This window comes from Podarcis vaucheri, assembly GCF_965113315.1.
Source record: "Podarcis vaucheri genome assembly, chromosome: 6".
NCBI lineage: Eukaryota > Metazoa > Chordata > Lepidosauria > Squamata > Lacertidae > Podarcis > Podarcis vaucheri.
Window position 1 is genome coordinate 22,316,675 of NC_138764.1, and position 21,031 is coordinate 22,337,705.

At 41.8% G+C, this 21,031-nt stretch overlaps 1 long non-coding RNA gene across 1 annotated transcript in view; it reads left to right on the forward strand.

Moving 5' to 3' along the window:
• The window catches only part of LOC309533934, a 66,588-nt gene extending 54,043 nt beyond the window's left edge, over window positions 1–12,545 (forward strand). Inside the window, exon 3 of the long non-coding RNA XR_014220545.1 lies at window positions 12,180–12,545. This is a non-coding gene — a long non-coding RNA (uncharacterized lncRNA). The remainder of the gene's footprint in view (window positions 1–12,179) is intronic.
• The last annotated feature ends 8,486 nt before the right edge of the window (window positions 12,546–21,031 follow it).

Consider the following 21,031-nt stretch of genomic DNA (forward strand, 5'->3'; position numbering starts at 1 on the left):
TATGAATGCGTAGTCTTAGAAATCTATATTTTTTGTGAGTGATTTAACAGCCTTATAAAGGACTCTTGCCATAGGGAACCTTCTGGCTAGCCAGTCAAACCATATTGCACAGCAGTGAATCCCAAATTGTCTGGCAAAGCCTCTCTTGAGCACCCAAGCTATGAATACATCTACTAAACAACTGAGTTCTGAATTCTTGACAAGGAGATATTAACATAAATGCAATAATCAAAAATGGTATAGAAAGTAAATCATAATTATATACATTTCTAAATTGCCTGTGGTGTGTGTTTTCTGGTTCTAGATAGCATGCACTAGCATTTAAGCTTAAAGAAAACAAGATGCAAATTGCCACTTTGAAATTTGCATCCTTTGGGCTCCCCTCTGAGCAGCATACAAGTAGTTAGGGCAACAGTCTCTCTAATCAGTATGAACTGCAATCCTGTGTATGTTTACTCAGAAGCCAGCTCTAATGTAATCAATAGGACTTGCTATTGGAAGCCCTCTCTGAATAGGAGTTTTACGGCTACAAATAGTGCTGATTTTAGCAAATGACTTTTGGGCTTGGAAAGGGATGTTTTCAGAGTGAGGCTGTTGCTTCTTCACTGTATAAATCAGCGCCAGAAGAATTAATCTGAACAACCCTTGTGCAAATCAGCCATGCCCCACCAGCTGTGCATTCTACAGTTGGGTGAAGAGGCCCTGTATAGCAGTAGCATACCATGGGGGGTGCCACAGGGATGGTGCAAAATTGTTAGGGGTGCCAAATTTCAACACCTGGTGCTGCCTCAATAGAGCTGTGTGCTTCCCTCGCTGAGCTGTTGCAAATGGCTTCTCCATGCAAACGAGAAAGTGGCCTCTCCAGACAATGGAATGACTCTTCTTTTCTTATCTCTGTGCCTGCAATCTCCTGGGTGATGCGGGAGCCATCAGGCGGTTGAATGTTCATGCATAGTCTGTCTATTTCCCTCTCTCCCAACCACCTCTATGCGGCCCCAAGCACTGGCAACCCATGTTATGCCACTGCTGCAAAGGGGCTGATGGATTGGTGAAGATACACCCTCATGCTGAAGGGTTTTTTTGCGCATATGTTAGTAGCACCTTGATACAGCTACTGCATGTGTAGCTGGCAACGCCAGTGTGTGTGGTGGGGGGGGGGAGAGCTACAAAGCATGACCCCACATGCCTCTCACACATTTTTTCAATGGTGGTTGGGGAAAGGGATGCTTATCTCCCCACTTCCATCAATGGCTTTCCCCCTGTAACTTGTCCCTCCCCACTCACCCCAGTCTGGGATCCCAGATACAGTGGTGCCTCGCAAGACAAAATTAATCCGTTCCGCGAGTCTCTTCGTCTTGCGGTTTTTTCGTCTTGCGAAGCACGGCTATTAGCGGCTATTAATGGCTTAGCAGCTTAGCGGCTATTAACGGCTTAGCGGCTTAGCAGCTTTAAGAAAAAGGAAACAAACTCGCAAGAACTCGCAATACATTTCGTCTTGCGAAGCAAGCCCATAGGGAAATTCGTCTTGCGGAACGACTCAAAAAATGGAAAACTCTTTCGTCTAGCAAGTTTTTCGTCTTGCGAGGCATTCGTCCTGTGGGGCACCACTGTACATATTTGCCTAATGCTCCTCCTACCCTTGACTTCTCTACAGATCAACCACTCCCAAAATGATTTAATGTACCATGCTGTCTTGGATTAAGAAGTCTGGGTAAATTAAATAGGTACAACTATATAAACACATTTTTACTGAATATAGAAAACATGGAAATAATGACCACAGCCTTTGCAGTAAATCATTAACTTTGCAGAGATAATGGTCAAAAACATCCAAGCCCTCAGCAAATCACCATTACTTAATTTAGCTTGGCGGAATAACACTGATTTATAATCATTCTCACCTAATGAGGATGGAAAGCTGTTTCCCAAGTTATCCATTGCACTCCACAGAAGATTTCTGTGCCCACTCAAAAGAGTGGGAGGGAGTTTATTAAATTTGATTAGTTGAACAAATCCATGGTTAGTATTCAGCGTGTCTTCATGACAGAACTGAACCATGATTGCTCATTTTGACTGTGCTGATTTATCTGCTTCACGTTGAGAGCAGCCTCTTTGTGCAGCATTAAGAAGCTAAATGGATAGCTCACCATGGAAACAAATTGTTGACTGGTGTGAAGAGGAATATTGAGCTCACTTGTTAGCATTAGAGCTGAAACAAATTATTTAAAAAGACTAACCAGAATTCAAAAACCGAGACACAAAGGACATGAAAATATTGTACACGTTGTGGGAGATGATGGCTATTCCCCAGTTTTGATCTATCGCCTTTTCACTTTGATATCTGGGCACTGGGTTTTGAAAGAAGAGACCTGAGTTTTGGTTCTGTGGAATGCAAACTGGATCAGAATATTAGGATCTAATTAATTCTTAAGGTTTTTCTTTATTTGAGACGATGGGTTGTATCGAACTAAGTTCTACTCAGCATAAACCCGTTGAAATTAAAAGTCCCAAACGAGTCATGCCCATTAGTTTCAGTGGTTCTATTCTAAATATACAACTGTATTTTTCCCAATGGCCTTGTGAAATTTCTTGGTGTAGGAGGCACACTTATACTTATAGGTAAAGGGTAAAGGGACCCCTGACCACTAGGTCCAGTTGTGAATGACTCTGGGGTTGTGGCACTCATCTTGCTTTATTGTCTGAGGGAGCTGGCGTACAGCTTCTGGGTCATGTGGTCAGCATGACTAAGCCGCTTCTGGTGAACCAGAGCAGTGCACGGAAACGCTGTTTACCTTCCCGCTGGAGTGGTACCTATTTATCTACTTGCACTTTGATGTGCTTTCGAACTGCTAGGTTGGCAGGAGTAGGGACCGAACAATGGGAGCTCACCCCATCGCGGGGATTCAAACCGCCAACCTTCTGATCGGCAAGTCCTAGGCTCTGTGGTTTAACCCACAGCGCCACCCGCGTCCCTACTTATACTTAAGACATGGATCTTTCTGGACAAGGTCTCCAGATGAGTGCAGGTGCCATGTGGATAACTCGTGAGTCCAGGGCTTTGTAAAAGATGTCCACACAGGAACTAAAGCTGATTAGACCTACTGATTAGACTACCGTTTCCACTGAATTTCATCTAGAGCAGTTGTTTCCAACCTTTTTTTTTTTTTGCCATGCCCTACTTAAGCATCTCTAAAATCTTGATGCTCCCCCCCCCCCGTGACATATAATTTTTATTATTCACAAAGTGAACTCATATTCACATGGAGAAAGCCTAAAGGGCCATTAACTGTTAATAACTCATTCTTGAATTTCCCCCCTTAAATCAAATTGCCCCTTTGTGGGGCATGTGCCCCATGCTGGGAACCACGGATCTAAAGCAACTTTTTAAAAGCAAATATGGATCTTCTTTCGAAAGAGGAAAATTAAATTTCAGGAAGGTACAAAAGATATATTAATAACACTAGTCATGTGCATATGTCCTAAATCGAGGTACAAGAAATGCTTGAAGGAATAAACAGAGCTGTGGCAAAAGACTAGCAATGCTTAAGGAATTCAGTCTTAGACAATTCCTGTACAAAATGACCAATCCATACTTCAAGGGATAATGTGTGGATCAGACATACCCCTGAATTTTCTGATATTCTCATGAAGTCTTCATACATCCATATATACCGAAAACAAAGGGGAATAAATTTGTCCTGTTCGTTACCTATCAAATCCACACTTGTGGTTCGAGGACCCGATCCCCGCATAGTGGAATGAAAACACAAGGACACATGATTTAAGGTTAACGGGCAAGAAAAGGCCACAACTTTATTAATTACAGCAAATGAAAAGGTATTGGCTTAGGCATTGGATTACGTCAGCTGACTCCACCCCCTCAGAGAGGGGTGAGTCTAAAACAGGGGGGTTTATTCACCAGTAGGTGGAGCCTGTTGGTGCTAATCCAACTATAAGATCTCCCCTGATGTCACCGAGGGTCGTGCCATGGCCTCCCGCCACGCAGGCATCGGACAGAATACACGACCGCCGGATTCCTTTAACGGAATACCCAAAATTGAAGGCGCAGGCGATGGCCACACCTAGCCCTTCGACACACCACAACACATTATTCCAATGCCTAACCGCCACCCGAGCCCAAAAGGCTCGCCGCCAATACCCTCACAGCTGTAACCAATCCCTGACGCTGCTGCTGATGCTATTTAACCAAATGTCATTCCCTTGGTCTGAAAGATGAACCCCATCATTCCGGTACAAGGCCTGATTGCCAATCCGGATATGGTCGTGAGAAATGACTCGGCCATTCATAAAGCGCACCCAATGGGCTATTGCATGATTTAAGAGTTTCCTGGATTTTTCAATGGCCATACAGTTTTGCGCACTGCACCAAACAATTCTCTTCAGGAAGGAGGACCAGACGAAAAGTGAGGCCGGAAGGCTGGTGCCGCAGCAATTTAGGCTGCTAAACACGCCCCCTCGCAGGCACCTTGTTGGGTGCCTGCCTGTGGCCGTGGGTGCCAGCCAGGTGAGTGGGAGGCAGGGGGCTAATGCCCCCTGCTTGAGGCGGAGTCTGGCTCTCGACCACAACCACTCCCCTCTCTTGCAGGAGGAGAGTCTTTCCTGAACTAATATGCAAATTGACATGCAGATATTCTTCAAAATTCATCCTTCACCAAAATATTCTGATGCTGTTTACCAACTAAAAATGTGTACAAGAAAAGGTAATTCTTAGGAGAAAATATGCACAAGAATGTGTATATTAGTCAAAACGAAGCACAAAATGCATAATATTAGGCAGTACTGCTGTTTGCAAATAAAAATGCATGTGTTAGAAGAAATGGACACAACAATGTATATGGAATTTCTCATCAGCTTTAAACAACAACAACATTTGTTTGTTTGTTTGCAAATCGATGAGGAAACTGGGTAAGGTGAACTTAAGATTGGACAAATGAGAAACAGAGATACTGAAATTGACAAATTTGGCTATCCCTTCCTAAGACTAAGCAACTCTATTCTGTTCAGCCTAATTTCTTATGCAACACTCATTTCTTATTAATCATATGAGTTCATTCCCAAGGACCCTATTACAATGCATATTTCTGTTACATTTTGATTAACCTGAACTAAAATGCCAGTTAATACACCCTGTATTATTTGTTTGTATTAGAAGCTAATGTCGGTCACACATTCCACATTAAGATAACACACTAATTGCTTGAAGAGATTTATATCATTGAATTAGATCTGATAGACTATTTTTAAATATATATTTTATTTCTTTTCCCTCTAGAAATAAAATGATGGAATCAATTTTCTGATCTATATTACACAATTTATGGAAATTTGGAACTTGTTCTATTGGGAAAAAATACCATTATTTCAATCACGTTTTTCAATTAGTTGCTCCAATCATTATGTCCCCAGAAAGTAAGAGTTTACTAATAAAATAATACTAGTAATTAGTATCTGTTGTTGCTTGATTACAGTGGTACCTCAGGTTAAGTACTTGATTCGTTCCGAAGGTCCGTTCTTAACCTGAAACTGTTCTTAACCTGAAGCACCACTTTAGCTAATGGGGCCTCCTGCTGCTGCTGCTGCGCTGCCGGAGCATGATTTCTGTTCTCATCCTGAAGCAAAGTTCTTAACCTGAGGTAATATTTCTGGGTTAGCGGAGTCTGTAACCTGAAGCGTTTGTAACCTGAAGCATATGTAACCCGAGGTACCACTGCATTTCCAGAAGCAGGAGTCCCACCATCATTAAAAGAATAAAATAGTTTAAAAATATATAGAATCCATTAAAGAAAGAAAAAAAGTCAACTGGCATTCAGTGCAGGAAATACTATTGAGAACAGCTGTTCACTTATGTTTTTTTACAGTTTCCAGTGGCTACATGAATGTGCAAAGGTTGTATTTTATATGGGGCTGTAAACTTTTGTGCATTTAAATTGGGTTTGGTTGTTGAACAACAACTTCCATCACACCTAACATTCTGGCTAGGATTGATGGGAGTTGGGAGTCCAATGTTATCAAGAGGGTTGTTCTTCATCCCTTCATCATTAACTGGTGGATAATGTTGAAATTCATGGAAACAGACATAGTAAAATACAAGCCAACATTCCATGCATGAAATGTCTCTGGCTTTATTGAGAGTGAACGTTCTCAAAGGAGGGACTGAGTGCCAAAAAGTATAGTACAAAACTATCATATTTCACATGTTAATGACATTTAACTTTATTGTAATTCTGTAACGCTTATGCCACTGGTCTTCAACTGGTGTGTTGGGATCCGCTGTTGGGCTGCAGCCTGATCTAAAGTGAGCCGCAAAAAAGGCAAAAAGTGTACCCGCAAATGCATCTACTGAGTCACAGGTGGGTCTGAAAAAGTTGAAGTATAGTGCAGCACTTAAAAGAAAGATATGTCTTAATAAGCCTTCTGTTCAGCAAAGATATATGGGCCTCTCCTCTTTTGTAAGAGGCTGGAGTCTCAGCAAATTCTGTGCAAGCCCCAAACTTATGTGTTTATCCTGACTCAGGGTTAACTCACAGCTTTCATCTCTGGGGGGGAAAAATAGGAGTGTTGCTGAATCCTTTGAAATATGCAGAACCTTCCCTTTAGGATGGCCAGATACAAAAGAGGACAAGACTCTTGTTAGTTTTTTTTTATATGAGAACATAAGAGACTTTTCGTCCTTTTCTCACAGTGGCCAACCAGATGCCTATGGGAAGTCTGCAAATAAAACATGAGTGGAATCATTTTCCACTTGTGATTCCCAGCAACTGATATCCAGACACCTAGAGTCTCTAATACTGGAGGTGGTACACTGTTATCATGAGTGGTAGCCATTGAGATCCTTTATGAATTTGTCAAAATCAATCCCACATGGCAATGATCAGGGATAGTGGGAGTTGATATCCACCACAGCTATAGACTGGCAGGAGTTCGGCCAACAATCGAGGAAGACCCTGGCAGAGACGCATGCCCAAATGGCATGTTCCCTCCCTCCTGGTCGATCTTTTGGGAGCTTCAAAAGTTTTCTTCAGCCCGAACATCACAGCAACTGATGCCAACAGACATCGACACACTTAGGGATCTGCAGAGTTTGCGCACCTTGTGTGACAGACCTCAGCAACTCAGCATTTTGGCTAATCTACTTTATTTGCATATAAACACACACGGAGCACTGCAACATCGCTCCCTCTCTCTCTCTAGCATCAGACAGCAAAGAGAAAAAGAACAAAGGACAATAGTCCCACCTCACGGAACACAGTAACACAAACATCCTGTCTTCGTCACTTCCCACTCTGTGGAGTAAAAACACATACCGTCTTGTGATAGACAACAATCCCATGACTGCAATCATGGAGCAGGAATTCTAACATAGACACTTTTCCACTTTTCTGGAATTGGATAGTGCTGTGCACTTTGAATAAATGCAGAAATTATGATGGCATGAATTTGCATTTTAGAAGCGAGCGGTGCTAAATTTAAATTATTTGCTGGCTGCGGTAAATCTGCTTGACGCTTCAGGTGTATTTATTTATTGCAGAAGACACCAAATGATGTCTGTTTATAGCTCCTTAACTGCTACAATTATGTAACATTCTCTTTTCAGACTCTTAACCTTCTAGAAATAAATATTCTATATCCAGGTCTCCAGTGGCATACTATACAGCAAAACTCAGACCCAGTTTGTGTTGTCTCTTATCTTTTAACCAGATAGAGGTTACACGTGGTACAGGCATAAGACTGAGGATGCAGCTCATGGCTTTTTATACCACCTACTCACCAGGTGTAGTTGTCCCATTTGAAAGGCACCGGGGGTTATTATTTGTTGTTGAATTGCATCTAGTCATGCAAAACAATAGGCACAGGAAGCTGCCTCATATTTAGCTGAATACTTGTTCTGTTACTGGCTGTTCTGGGGGTGGTTATAGATTTTGGGGGTCCTATGTAGGTCAGTTTTCAAGTGCTGCTACCTGAGTTAGGAACAGAAACCACACAAGTGAATATGATCCAATATTTGTTATCACCACTGTTGTTTTTAAGTCTGCAAATGTTACAGAAATATTTATGTAATTTTCTGCATTGTTTTTTGTGTTTCTCTTCCATTGAAAAACACATTGGAATTACAGTGGTACCTCGGGTTACAGATGCTTCAGGTTACAAACTCTGCTAACCCAGAAATAGTACCTCGGGTTAAGAACTTTGTTTCAGGATGAGAACATAAATCGTGTGGCGGCAGCGTGGCAGCAGCGGGAGGCCCCATTAGCTAAAGTAGTACCTCAGTTTAAGAATGGTTTCAGGTTAAGAATGGACCTCTGGAATGAGTTAAGTTCTTAACCAGAGGTACCACTGTAATTACATTTGTTTCAGTGATAGCAGATGGTGAGATAAATAGTGTGAATTTCAGTGGAAGCTGAACTGTGGCAGCAAAGAAACAGTGCTAGTTGCGATGAACCCAGTACATGGCAGAAATTACTGCTTCCTTACATCTGTATTCAATAAACCTTTTGATAAAGATTTGGACACAGCAATGCCTGAGACCCTTTTTAAATATGGGACGCTGGGAATTGGGCCTGGGAACTTTTGCACACAATGCAAATATCCTACGATTGGGCTTTAGATTGTGCTCAAGGAATCCTGCTCCCACCTTGGTCTGCAGAAGTTATGGAAGTTCTATAAACTGAACCTACTCCTCTTACATTTGTCTTCTTCTTGTTCCTTATATTATTGAATATATATTCATATATGTTTGAGGGAAATATATATATATATATATGTATATATATATATAAAAACTAGTAGCAAGATAACAACAAAGATAGAAACCGAAAAGTTTACAAATACTATTATAATACCTGGAGGCATTTCATTTCATGAGAAGCCATGTTTATTTTTCACTACACCTAATAATGAAAGAGGTTTGAAAGCTGCTTTTGAGCTCTTTTCCTTCTCCATTTGCTCATCCAAAAAAGAGCCTCAAAAGCTAGATAGGATATTGGCCTGAGGTAAAAAAAAAAAGGGGGGGAGAAAAAGCCACAGATTGTAGTTGGATCTTTCAGAACAGCCTCTGGAGCTGAAATTGCCTATGGTGAGGTAAACATGAGGTAAATGAAAAGGATAATGATAGCTTTCCCTGAGATGAGAGGCTTTTTATGAAGAATACTGAAAGGCACTGAAATTATTAAGGGTGAATTTGCTTGTATGTTATTTTGCCTTACTCCCCAAAAGGGTGTTTATTCAGTATTTAAAGTGGTTTTTCCTCCTCTCCCTCACCCATTGGCAATTACAAACATTCTTTCAAAATTCCAAACGAGGGGCTTTGGAGTTGCTACAATATTCTCTAGTGGGGTCTCTGCCTTTAACAGCTGCACAAAAAATCAGAAATACAGTAGGAGAAGTTCTCAGAGCTGAATAATGTTTCATTTGTTGAATGTCACACTGTAATTAAAAGCACAGGAGCCCCATCGGAAAAAGAAAGATGGCAACCCCATTTGCAATTGACATAGGCCATGAAAATTTCACATGACTACATGCTGTAGCCAGAGAGCACTGTCATTCTGTGTGTTCCTTATCTCATTGTCTCTAAAAGGTTACATTTTTTGTCTGGAAATATAAAGCTCTCCAGGCTTGAGGTTCCCCACCCAGGGAATAAATGATCCAAACGTTACTTACTCATGGCTTCTTTGGGAATTTTAATTAGAATTACAGTTTCATACTAGCTGTACTGGACAAATGGGACAGAGCCAAAGTCACAATGGGAATCATTTCTCCATTTGAGTTGAATTCACTCTAGTCATTCAAGTTCTGAAATGTCTTAATCTCTTAACACAAAGGCGCCTACAGACATTTTTGGATGTGCAGCCTGAGCAAGCAAGGTAACAATGTGCAACCCCTGAATCTTACCAAATTTCATTTAATTTTGCTAAGCAAGTCTTAACAATAGAACAGTACAGGACTCTTCATGGCCACAATGAGTTTCACTGTGGAATTTCTATCTAATTTCACCAGAATCAACATCTGAAGCAATTTTGAAATCAAAACAGCTGCTGGTAGGGATAAATGATTTTGAAAAGATCAGGTATTTCAGGCAACTTTTTTTAAAAATGTGAAATCTTATGACATCATTCATTTTTATGTATTTATCATACATGAAATCTATCCATTGCATGAGGAGTTCGGGGTGGCATATAGTTGGGATCACCCCATTTTTGTCTTCAGAATAAAGGTAAAGGTATAGACCCCCTGGATGGTTAAGTCCAGTCAAAGGTGACTATGTGGTTGCAGCTATCATCTCGCTTTTCAGGCTGAGGGAGCCAGCGTTTACGTTGTCCATAGACAGCTTTCCGGGTCATGTGGCCAGCAGGACTAAACCACTTCTGGCGCAATGGGACACCTTGACAGAAACCAGAGCACACGGAAACGCCATTTACCTTCCCGCTGCAGTGGTACCTATTTATCTACTTGCACTGGTGTGCTTTCAAACTGCTGACAGGAGGTTGACAGGACAGAGCAACGGAAGCTCACCCCATTGTGTGGATTCGAACCGCTGACCTTTTGATTGGCAAGCCCAAGAGGCTCAGTGGTTTAGACCACAGCACCACCCATGTCCCTTTACCTTTACCTTTTGTCTTCAGAATATCCCTGTGGGGTAACTAAGGATGAAAAGATAGTGACTTCTGCAGGGCCATCTAGAAGTATTGAGCAAGCATTAGATGCAAGACCTCATTGGCTCTTCAGATGTTGGACTACGAATCCCAATTTAGTGGCGTGCGATGATTTTTTTTTTTTTCCGTAGAGGAACAGTTAGGGCCAGAGAAGGCCACTTGCAAGGGCGATTGGGGGGACAGGACGTCATGCATGTGACGTCCTGACATCACACTTGTGAGCATTGCACCTTCCTCCTTAAGCCGGGCAAAAGCTTCCTGGGTTTTGAGAAGGAGGTACCAAGGGAACATCTAGGAGATAGCCCAGTCCCGCTAGTCCACTGACCACATGCCACTGAATCCCATCATTCTGGCTCAAGGCCGTTCGGTCTTCAACAGTATTTGGAGGGTTGTAGGTTCCCCATCTCTGATCTACTACATCAGAAGCTTTTAAACTTTCCACCTGTAAACAATACTTTCCACATTAATATGTCTGTTGAGGAATATGCTGGAGAGGCTTCTGTTCTAGGGTGCAAGTTCAGTTCCCATGGGAAGTTTATCTAGATTATTCTCACTCCATATAATAAACTCAGTTTGTGTTAAACACACCCAACCTTTTCTAGTAGTGATGCACTCTAGGGGAAGATCTGTGCTGGAGCCTGTGCAACATCACTCATAATCTCATTGAAGAACCCTTGACAAGCCTTTATTACCAGCAAATACTTGAAGAGTGTTAAACAGGCCAAATCAATCATTCAAATACGTTATCTACAGATTTTCAGGACTGCTTACCATTTACCTTATCAGCCTTTAACTCCTTCGTGGCAACCTGTTTCTCCACATTATGCCCTTGCCTCCTTCAGTTTGAATGAATATGTAAGCTCATAAGGCACCTATGAGCCTTCTTGGCAGCTTACCATTCAGACACGGAAATCATCCTCTGCTATGTAGGAAATGGATAACTCTATTTTATATTGAGTTCCAGTCCTTCATGTGAAATCTTTGGAGTCCACACATCTGGGGTAGGTTTGTCCAGAGTTATCTGTGTGTTGTGCTGGAGCCCAAAGTAGGCAGAACCATGGCCGCCCATTTTATACCTTTGTTGTTGTTTAGTCGTTTAGTCGTGTCCGACTCTTCGTGACCCCATGGACCAGAGCACGCCAGAGCACTACCACCTTATTAATTCTCATCTACTGAGGACCAGTTTTTATAGTCAGCAGAATCTAGTGGTAAAGTTTTCCAGAGCTGCTCAATTTTTGGCTGCTGTTGGATGGGTTGAATGTTTGAATGCTCCCACATACAGAAAAAAACCCCCACACCTTATGGCATACAAATTGTTACTGAGAACATAGAAGTATATCAAAAAGAAGCAGCATAGCAGGAATTTGTTGATATGAAAGGGAAAAGAAAATGAGAAATCTCTGGGTGTGTGGCTTTCATTCTCCTGCTTGAAAGCCAAGGGGCAAAGCTATAATGTACATTCCACTTTTATTTTACTTACATTAATGGATTTTTCTTCCACACCCACAGGAACAAGAGTCTTGCAGACTCACTGGCCAACTATCGGAAGTTGCGACCCATACCTAACCTACAGAGACCAGCACCTATGGAGATAAAAGGGTACTTCAGTCTCTGAAGATGCTCAACTTTTGATCTTTCGGAATGAAATGCTAACAATAGACTACAGACTGTTCTGTGTTATGATCCGAGCAAACCTTTAGCTCCCGGTATCTCATCAGGTTAATAAAGTGAGTGAATTTTCTTTTGAAGCAACATCCTAATATTAGAAGTGGATAAATTATCTCAGGTCCTGATTCTGGAAGGAGCAACATCTGTACAGTCAGGGGAGTCTGGTTCCCATTGAGAATGGTAAGGTGGAATGCAGAGAGATCAACACAAGAGGAACAAAGAAAATGTCTGGTGGAGCTAGAGTCAATAATAAGTGAAGCCAACTAAATCTTGTTTTGTTCCCCTCTCCCTATCTACATTATGAGGTTAAAAATAGTGATATATCTTACAGAGTTGGCAGAAGGCTAACGGGGCTACTAGATGGAAATTGCTTTGGGTATTCCAAAGCTTTATAGAAATCTTAAGCATTATTATTCCTACCGCTCTCATCCAGGTTTGGTTGCAGCTGAATTCTAGGAATTGAATCAAGGGCCTTCAGAACTGACTCCAATACAGCTATGTGATCTCTTCTGCCAAGCACACAAAATAAGTGCAACTTCTAGACACTGAATATCGAAAGTGTGAGGAAAGGATTTCCCTACTGCTGAAACATTTGTTTAAGTAGGGGAAAAAAATAGAACTGTAAGAAATTGAGATGAAAGCCTCAGCCTTGACATATTATTAGAGGCTTGTTCATAGGAAGGCAATGCCATTTGATTTGGTCCATTAAGCAGGGCAATCTAAATTGCTCTTATGCTGGTTGTGAGGAAACGCATTTCATTGGATTCTTATTTCTTGGTGAGCCAAAAGAAAAGGAAGGGAGGAGAGGAATTAAAGAGCAAAACATTGATGCTGTTGGGTAATTGTAGGCCATTTCTTCCCCCTCTGCTGAATCAATCTCTGAATAAGTATTGACTCCATATTTAAACCTTGTGGAGCCTTGTGGCTTGGTGAGTCTGTATTATTTTTCTCATAGCTGAAAAACTGCATGCCCCAAAGCCCAGCTAGCATGCCCTGATGGTTCTTGTTTCCAGTGCACAAGCTGCATATACATACAGGGTTCTTCTTGGTACCCTGCTCTCATGCTAGTAAGAGAAAAAATATTGGCACAAACAGACAGGACTGCTGAGCTTTTTAATAGTCGGGCAGATATGATTGCCATCAGAAGTGCCGATTTCCATGTAACATGGGGGAGGGGGCTTGTCACTTGTGTGTGACATCACATGTGTGACATCATGGTGTCAGGCCATGAGGCACTCCACCACCATGGGGTGGCACTGCACGGAGGCCTGGCGGGGCCTGGCCCCTCAAGATTGGGGGTCTCAGCCATGTTCCCACATATTGGGGGGGGGGAGCTGAGCTGTCCTGTGCATGTATGATTGCCATTTCATCTTCACAATAAATCAGACATTCTGGATAAGTTCCCTAGAGCATGCACAGTGTGTCTTTCCTTTGGGAAAGGGATGCTTCCTCATGTACTTTATGGAGACTTTATGGAGGATGCTATCTATCTACCTGTCTGCCTGCCTAGATGGCAGTGCCCCCACCTCCAATAGCCCAAGGAAGAGGACTCAGCTATATAGCTGCAAATATAACATTCTAAAGGCGTTTTAAGTGTATTATACAAATGTGACACTAGGTGGCTATGGTGAGCTTGTGACACTAGGTGGCTATGTGACACTAGGTGGCTATGGTGGCAAATTCAATATATTTTTCAAAACACTTTATAAAAACAACACCACACATTTTCACAGCGTCTTTTATATGTGTCTAGACTCCAACAGAGTCTGAGATGACAACCAAGTACTCTGCTGAAGGGAAGATATACCTCAACAATAGTGAGGAAATAAACACGCCTACATGGGCACTGTGGCCAAATGCACTCAGCAAAATGATGAGGGTCACCTCCGCAATCCCCTTCTTATCAAGGCATGACAGCGCAGGACATGCATTTCCCTTCACATTACACTGCCTGTGCATTGCATACATTGACACAATAGGGAAAAGGTTTTAGTGAATATGCATGTGCTGTGTACACACACACACACACACTGCATAGACAAAGACAAATGTATGTTATTTGCGGTGAGCATTCTTCAGCTGGAGATAGACGCTATTTATAACCGAGTGGTCTTGCAAGTTGGATGACAAAATCTCAACATGCTGAATTTATAATTAGGTGCCCTTTAAACTTGCCTTTATTTAATTATTAGAGAGAATGGAGAGGGGGAGGCTGCGTATAGACCATGCATTTAAAGGTTACACCCCCCCAAGAATCCCGGGAAATGTAGATTTCTTCTTATAGAACCATAATTCCCAGCACCCTTAACAAACTATGGCTCCCAGGATTATTATGGGGGGGGTGGTAGTCCTTTAAAAGTGTGTTGTGTACACAGCCTGAAATTCTGTTGTCTGAACACAGGTACACATATCCCTTGCATTCTGAGCACTTTACTCTGTAGAATTTAGAAATCAACAACAACTTAGCATTTAGTACATGAGTCATGGACGTGCTCCTGTTTTTCATACACATTATGCTAATTTAAATGCTAGTTAGCTAAGACTTAACTCATTTGGAGTATCAGTCAAATTACATTTTAAAACTGCCTTCTGGCTTGGTTCGGCTGCGACTCTGTACATATAGACTGACAGGCTTATAAATCTGGAGCCAAGGTTTCTATTTATCAGCCAAGTTTCTCCCACAATCTGAGCTTTGCATGTTGTCCAGTGTGTACACTGCTCACGTCCTTCTTGACACTTCTTTGGCTTGATTTCCACTCTTATCTCTGTGCATTCCCTGCATGGTCTTACTGGTTATTTGTTGCAAAGCTCTCCCAATGCTTGCCATTAAAGAGATGTCCTATAGTTTGCATTTCATTTTTTTTTCTTTTTAAATGACAATTACATAGGAGACCCAGGCATTTAATGAATGCCCTTCCATGGAGAGATAAAACTGACTGGTTCTCTCCTACATGCTTTTAATGGCTTTTGCTTCTTCAAATACTACAAATACATAAATAAATATGACCTTGGTGTCAAGAGTTCAATTCACACAATTAACACCTGTGTGAGTAGCTCTTAAAAATTACCAATGGGTGTTGGGGGCAATCTGTAACTGGAATGCAGCACTGGGCAAAGGTTTAAGTCCCCTCCCACCTCCATGATTGTCTTGCCAAATGCAAGCTTATTCTTTTAAAATGAGATTCAGAAGTGAGTGAGAAGATTAAAGATTTTATTCTAAACAGCAATTTTATTCTAAACAGCAAGCAATATATGCATACCAAGCCAGCACCTCAATCTGCTACTTGGAAGCCCTCAAGAAGCAGAGAAGTGACTTCCTATCTGAAGGCAGCCCTGTTTAGGGATGCTTGTAATGTTTGATACATTACAGTGGTACCTCGGGTTACATACGCTTCAGGTTACAGACTCTGCTAACCCAGAAATATTACCTCAAGTTAAGAATTTTGCTTCAGGATGAGAACAGAAATCGTGCTCCGGTGGCACAGCTAATGGCAGCAGGTGGTCCCATTAGCTAGAGTGGTGCTTCAGGTTAAGAACAGTTTCAGGTTAAGAACGGACCTCTGGAACGAATTAAGTACTTAACCCGAGGCACCACTGTACTGTATTTTTAATATTTTGTTGGAAGCCACCCAGAGTGGTAATAAATTATTATTATTATTATTATTATTATTATTATTATTATTATTATTATTCCCGATAGCCTCAAGTTGCACGGCCCTCAGTCCGTGCAAGAGCTTCTCTCTAAACTATGCCCAAAACCATCCAATTTATAGATAGCTAACCTGTGTGGTTTGCCTGACTGACTAGGTACAGATCATTAGTTATATGTAGATTATTCATTAGTCACCCTCTCCCATTGCCTCACTATCTCCAAACAATGTCCAACATCAAAGAATATTGAGAGAGATATAGCCTCACTGGCAGCATATCTCTTCTTTCTCGTATCTAAAAATGCAAGAAGGGCCTTTGCACTCGCCAGAAGTTCTGCCCTGCCCTCACCGGTCCTGGAAGGAGCCTTTAAAAGAGTCCCATATGCTCAGAGACTTTGCGCCTGTTCATTGGGGGAGATAGGAAGCCCAGAGCACTTGTTCTTGAGATGTCCCTTTTATGAAGAGGCACATAGTAAGACCATTGATCCCCTACTGGTGAGGCTCGCTGACCTCCCAGAAAAGCAAAAATTTGACCTTTTCCTGTTAGGCAAAGATCAGAAGACGGCCTGGATGGTCACCAGATTCTGTGTACAGATCTGTAGGTGCAGACCATCTCCCAACTCAAATTAGTTCACTAAGAAAATCCCCAAACTTCGTTCTACGGGTGACTCTGGGTCAGCTCCCTGCAGTAGTTTCTTGTTGTACATTGTTTTTAAATTTGTTGTTGTACATTGTTTTGTTTGTTTTCCTTCTGTGACTGTACCCCCAAGTGTGTTTTATAAGCTGGTCTCTGACCGTAATAAATTATGTATCTAACATCAAAGAAGGTACCTAGCCCTAGCACTTCCTTCCAACAGCTTAGGACAGGGGTAGGCAATCTAAGGACCAAGGGCCAGATCCAACCCAATCATCTTCTAAATCCGGCCTGCGAACGGTCCAGAAATCAGCGTATTTTTACATGAGTAGAATGTGCCCTTTTATTTAAAATGCACCTCTGGGTTATTTGTGGGGTCTGCCTGGTGTTTTTACATGAGTAGAATGTGCCCTTTTATTTAAAATGCATCTCTGGGTTATTTGTGGGGCATAGGAATTTGTTCATTTCCCCCCATCACATTTGTTCATGTTCCCCCACAACATGGTCTGAGGGACAGTGGACCAGCCCACGGCTGAAAAACGTTGCTGACCCCTGGATTAGGACATTAAAGGCTGTTCTCATGCCATCAAAGAATTTAACAAGAGATAAGAAGAGGAAGGAACAGAGGCAGGAAGGGCAAGCATGTTAGATCACTAACCTCAATACAATTTACCGTCCAGATAGATTGCCCATACAATGATCCCAAGCATCCCACACAAGTAAGCAAGGGAATGGTTAACTATGCTACAAAGTAGAACTGCTGCAGTTTGGGACAGAACCCTTGATCCATCCAACCCAAGGCAATTTAATATTCTTGGTGAGAGATGTGGCCCCTTCTCCCTTCATTCCAGCACTAGCTCACCCTCCTCCCTGAACTGTTCATTGCATAATCAGTATGATTCCTGCCCCCCTTAATGTTGATGTTATAGGCATTTTTGCAAATAAATGAATACAATCCGTAGAAGAGACAGAAAATGCCGTAACTGCCATTTTAGAAAAGGTACAATATAAAGGACATGTTTCTGGCAATTAAAGCAATAATCAATTAGTTTTTGAAATTTCCCCATTCAGTTCAGTACCATGGACAGATCACATCTGGGCCACCAAACACTTTGAAGAAATGTCTCAACCAACTTCCCTCCCCACTCTTTATGAGTTTGGTCACAGAACTGAAACAATGGGACTGTCGGAAGCTTCATTAAAGATGATGTCCAAAATGCCATGCCCCAAGTTTCATGCATTTGGTACTGTCATGCTGTTTGGTACTGTCCTGACCACCGCCTTGCCAAGGAGTTCTTTTTGGATTCAGATAGACAATGAATGAAACACCAAGTTGCACTTTAGCAGGCTTATTTGCTAGCTAATAATACAAAGCACTCCCCCCCCCTACTTTTTAAGAGACATCACCTTGCCAACAAAGGTCCGCATAGTAAAAGCTATGGTTTTCCCAGTAGTGATGTATGGAAGTGAAAGCTGGTCAAACTCATGATGGTAGCTTCAAGAACACTGTCCAACCATCTCGTCCTCTGTCGTCCCCTTCTCCTTGTGCCCTCCATCTTTCCCAACAACAGGGTCTTTTCCAGGGAGTCTTCTCTTCTCATGAGGTGGCCAAAGTATTGGAGCCTCAGCTTCACGATCTGTCCTTCCAGTGAGCACTCAGGGCTGATTTCCTTAAGAATGGATAGGTTTGATCTTCTTGCCATCCATGGGACTCTCAAGAGTCTCCTCCAGCACCAGAATGCAAAAGCATCAATTCTTTGCCGATCAGCCTTCTTTATGGTCCTCCTCTCACTTCCATACATCACTACTGGGAAAACTATAGCTTTTACTATATGGACCTTTGTTTTTTAAAAAAATAATTTTTATTAACCGGCCAATCAAATCAAATCAAATCACATCACATCACATCACATAAATTCCGAATTACAAAGCCGAATTTTAAATTTTGTTGAGGGGGCCCATATTTCAAGATCCGAAGGGGGATTCTGATCATCTTCTTGCTACTGCGTTAATGTCCAAATCAGTCCAAACAAAGTTCATAATTCTATCCAGTCTCATCTTGCTGTTTCCACATCACATCTTGTTCATATATTTTCTCTTTTTTCTTTATGATCTCTTCTGATAGTCTCCTTAAGCCGATAAGCACCAATAATAATCCTGTATGAATTTTTCCGTTCTTCCAATCCTCAAATCGAGATGGTTTCCATATATCATCGCCTTCATAGATAACAGCGCTCTTTCCATCATTAATTACAGAACTGTCGTTCTTAAGTCCCACTGAGGAGTTTCACCCACAATATAAAAACAGCTCTATTTCTCTATTTCTCCTCTCAGACTTAAGTCCTCCGACAGAACTTCCCAATATGGCGACGGTATTTTTAACTGCGTCATTCCAAAGCCCTTATACATTCCACACTCTTCTTAAAACATGCTTTGGTTCGAAAGTTTATCTCCACACAGCCTTAAATCCACAGCTTAAGTCCTTAAAATGACATTTCTGACCTGTGGGGGGGGGATTCTTGTTTAATCACATAAAAGAAAGGAAGGAAAGTTTTTTTCCCCTCCCCCATGAGTCCCTTTGCCATACCGAGTCTTGGCGTATCTTCTCATGATTTATACTTGTTCCTCCGACTCGTCTTGTTTTATCAGAGATCTCTTCTGTTAGCAGTCTTTACTCCCCCTTCTTCCTTGAAATATGTGCATTCGCTTCATCCAAATTGTTTCTTTTGAAGTTCTTGCAGCTAGTGGCACGGATCAGAGAGCGCCGAAATCCCACAGGAGGGCATTGTGCCTAGTGCCCCCATCCCCACAAATTCGGGGGTGGTATAGGGCACAGCAGGCAAGGGCAGTCCCCCCCCCACAATCCTGGGGGGGGGTAGGGAGGCTATTTACTCCCATCACAGCCTCCAAATTACCTCGTGTGGGTCGGAGAGATGTTATTGTCAGCCATCTTCTGATGCGCCCCTAGTGGCCCCCCGGACCTTTGTTGGCAAGGTGATGTCTCTACTTTTTAAGATGCTGTCTAAGTTTGTCATTGCTCTTCTCCCAAGAACCCCCTACCAACCAACAAATCACAACTTATCTGGTCTCAATTCTCCTCTCAACAACTCATTTCTTGGATCTAGTTGCCACACACTGTCCTGCCCCGCTGTCCCCATATGCCTCTTTCATCCATCCTTCTTTCTAGGCTCAGTTCACTTTTTTCTTACCTGCCCCACATTTCCTCCAGCCCTCTTGTTTCTGCTCTTTGGGTCCTCTGTCTTCTTAGACCTCTTCATGTTCCTGCTCAGATTCCCAGCCATTTCCCTCTACAGCAAATTGTTTGTCTTGTACTTAGTCCCTATATGAGGTTTATATCCCAGGGAAACTAACCGTTCACTTCTCTTATAGGGTTGTCAACATTTAATTTACTGAGCACCATTCACCTCCGTTGTGGGTATATTTTGAAGATTTTCTGCCATCATAGCAAGTCAACCAATGACTAGGTGAAACTCACAGAGTAGCTTCTTTTCCTTTTGATTTAGAAAATTTATAAACTGTTATGTATTGGATTTGGGATTATATTAGGCTGCTGCAGGTTTTTAAATGCTAATTTGAGTAAGCTCTATTCAACTCGGTGAGACTTATTTTTCAGTAAAACAGACTCACATTACATCCTAAGCAAACTTTCTTGGAAGTAAATTCCACTGAAAGGAATGAGATTACCTTTGAGTAATCATGGCATGGATTAGATTATTAGAAGTATGATTTCTTGTCCCACTGGCCTCCCTAATGCAAGGTTTATAGGCATGTCCAGCCAAAAAATACTGAAATAGCATTTAATGGATTGTAGGAAATTTTGAACTCATTTGCCCTGTTTAGCAGGAGATACTTGAAGAAGTTATAAGCTTAGTAAATCAACAGCAGACTCTATTTACTCTTGATTTATTTCCAGTATTTATGCTGTGCTTAATAGATTGTTGGGGCAGTAAAAAAAAAAAAAAACCCCTTTCCCATAAATATGCAAGAGCAATCTCATACAGTTTAGTTTAGCAATGAACCTAGAGATAAATTAGTGCCTGGTAACACTGCAGCATCTCTAAATTAGATAAACAAAATGAATACTAAATGAGTTTGTTTAGACCATTTTGCACATTACTTTTGCAAAAAGCAAAGGCTGTTGTGAAGGTATGGGGTCCCGTGAGCAGCCATCAAGGAAGTCCCCTATACAGGAAGTGCAGAATAATCAGTCAGGAGTGGGCATAGAGGCAGACAAAAGGGGCATACTAGAATGATTGTCCCCATTGACTTATAAGGAGGCAATCTATGGCAAGATCTGATGGGATGAATAGTTTAGGATGTAGTGAAGTTCTGGCTCTGTAGCACAACACTGCTGTAACTAGCGATATTAACAGGTTGCACTCAACAAG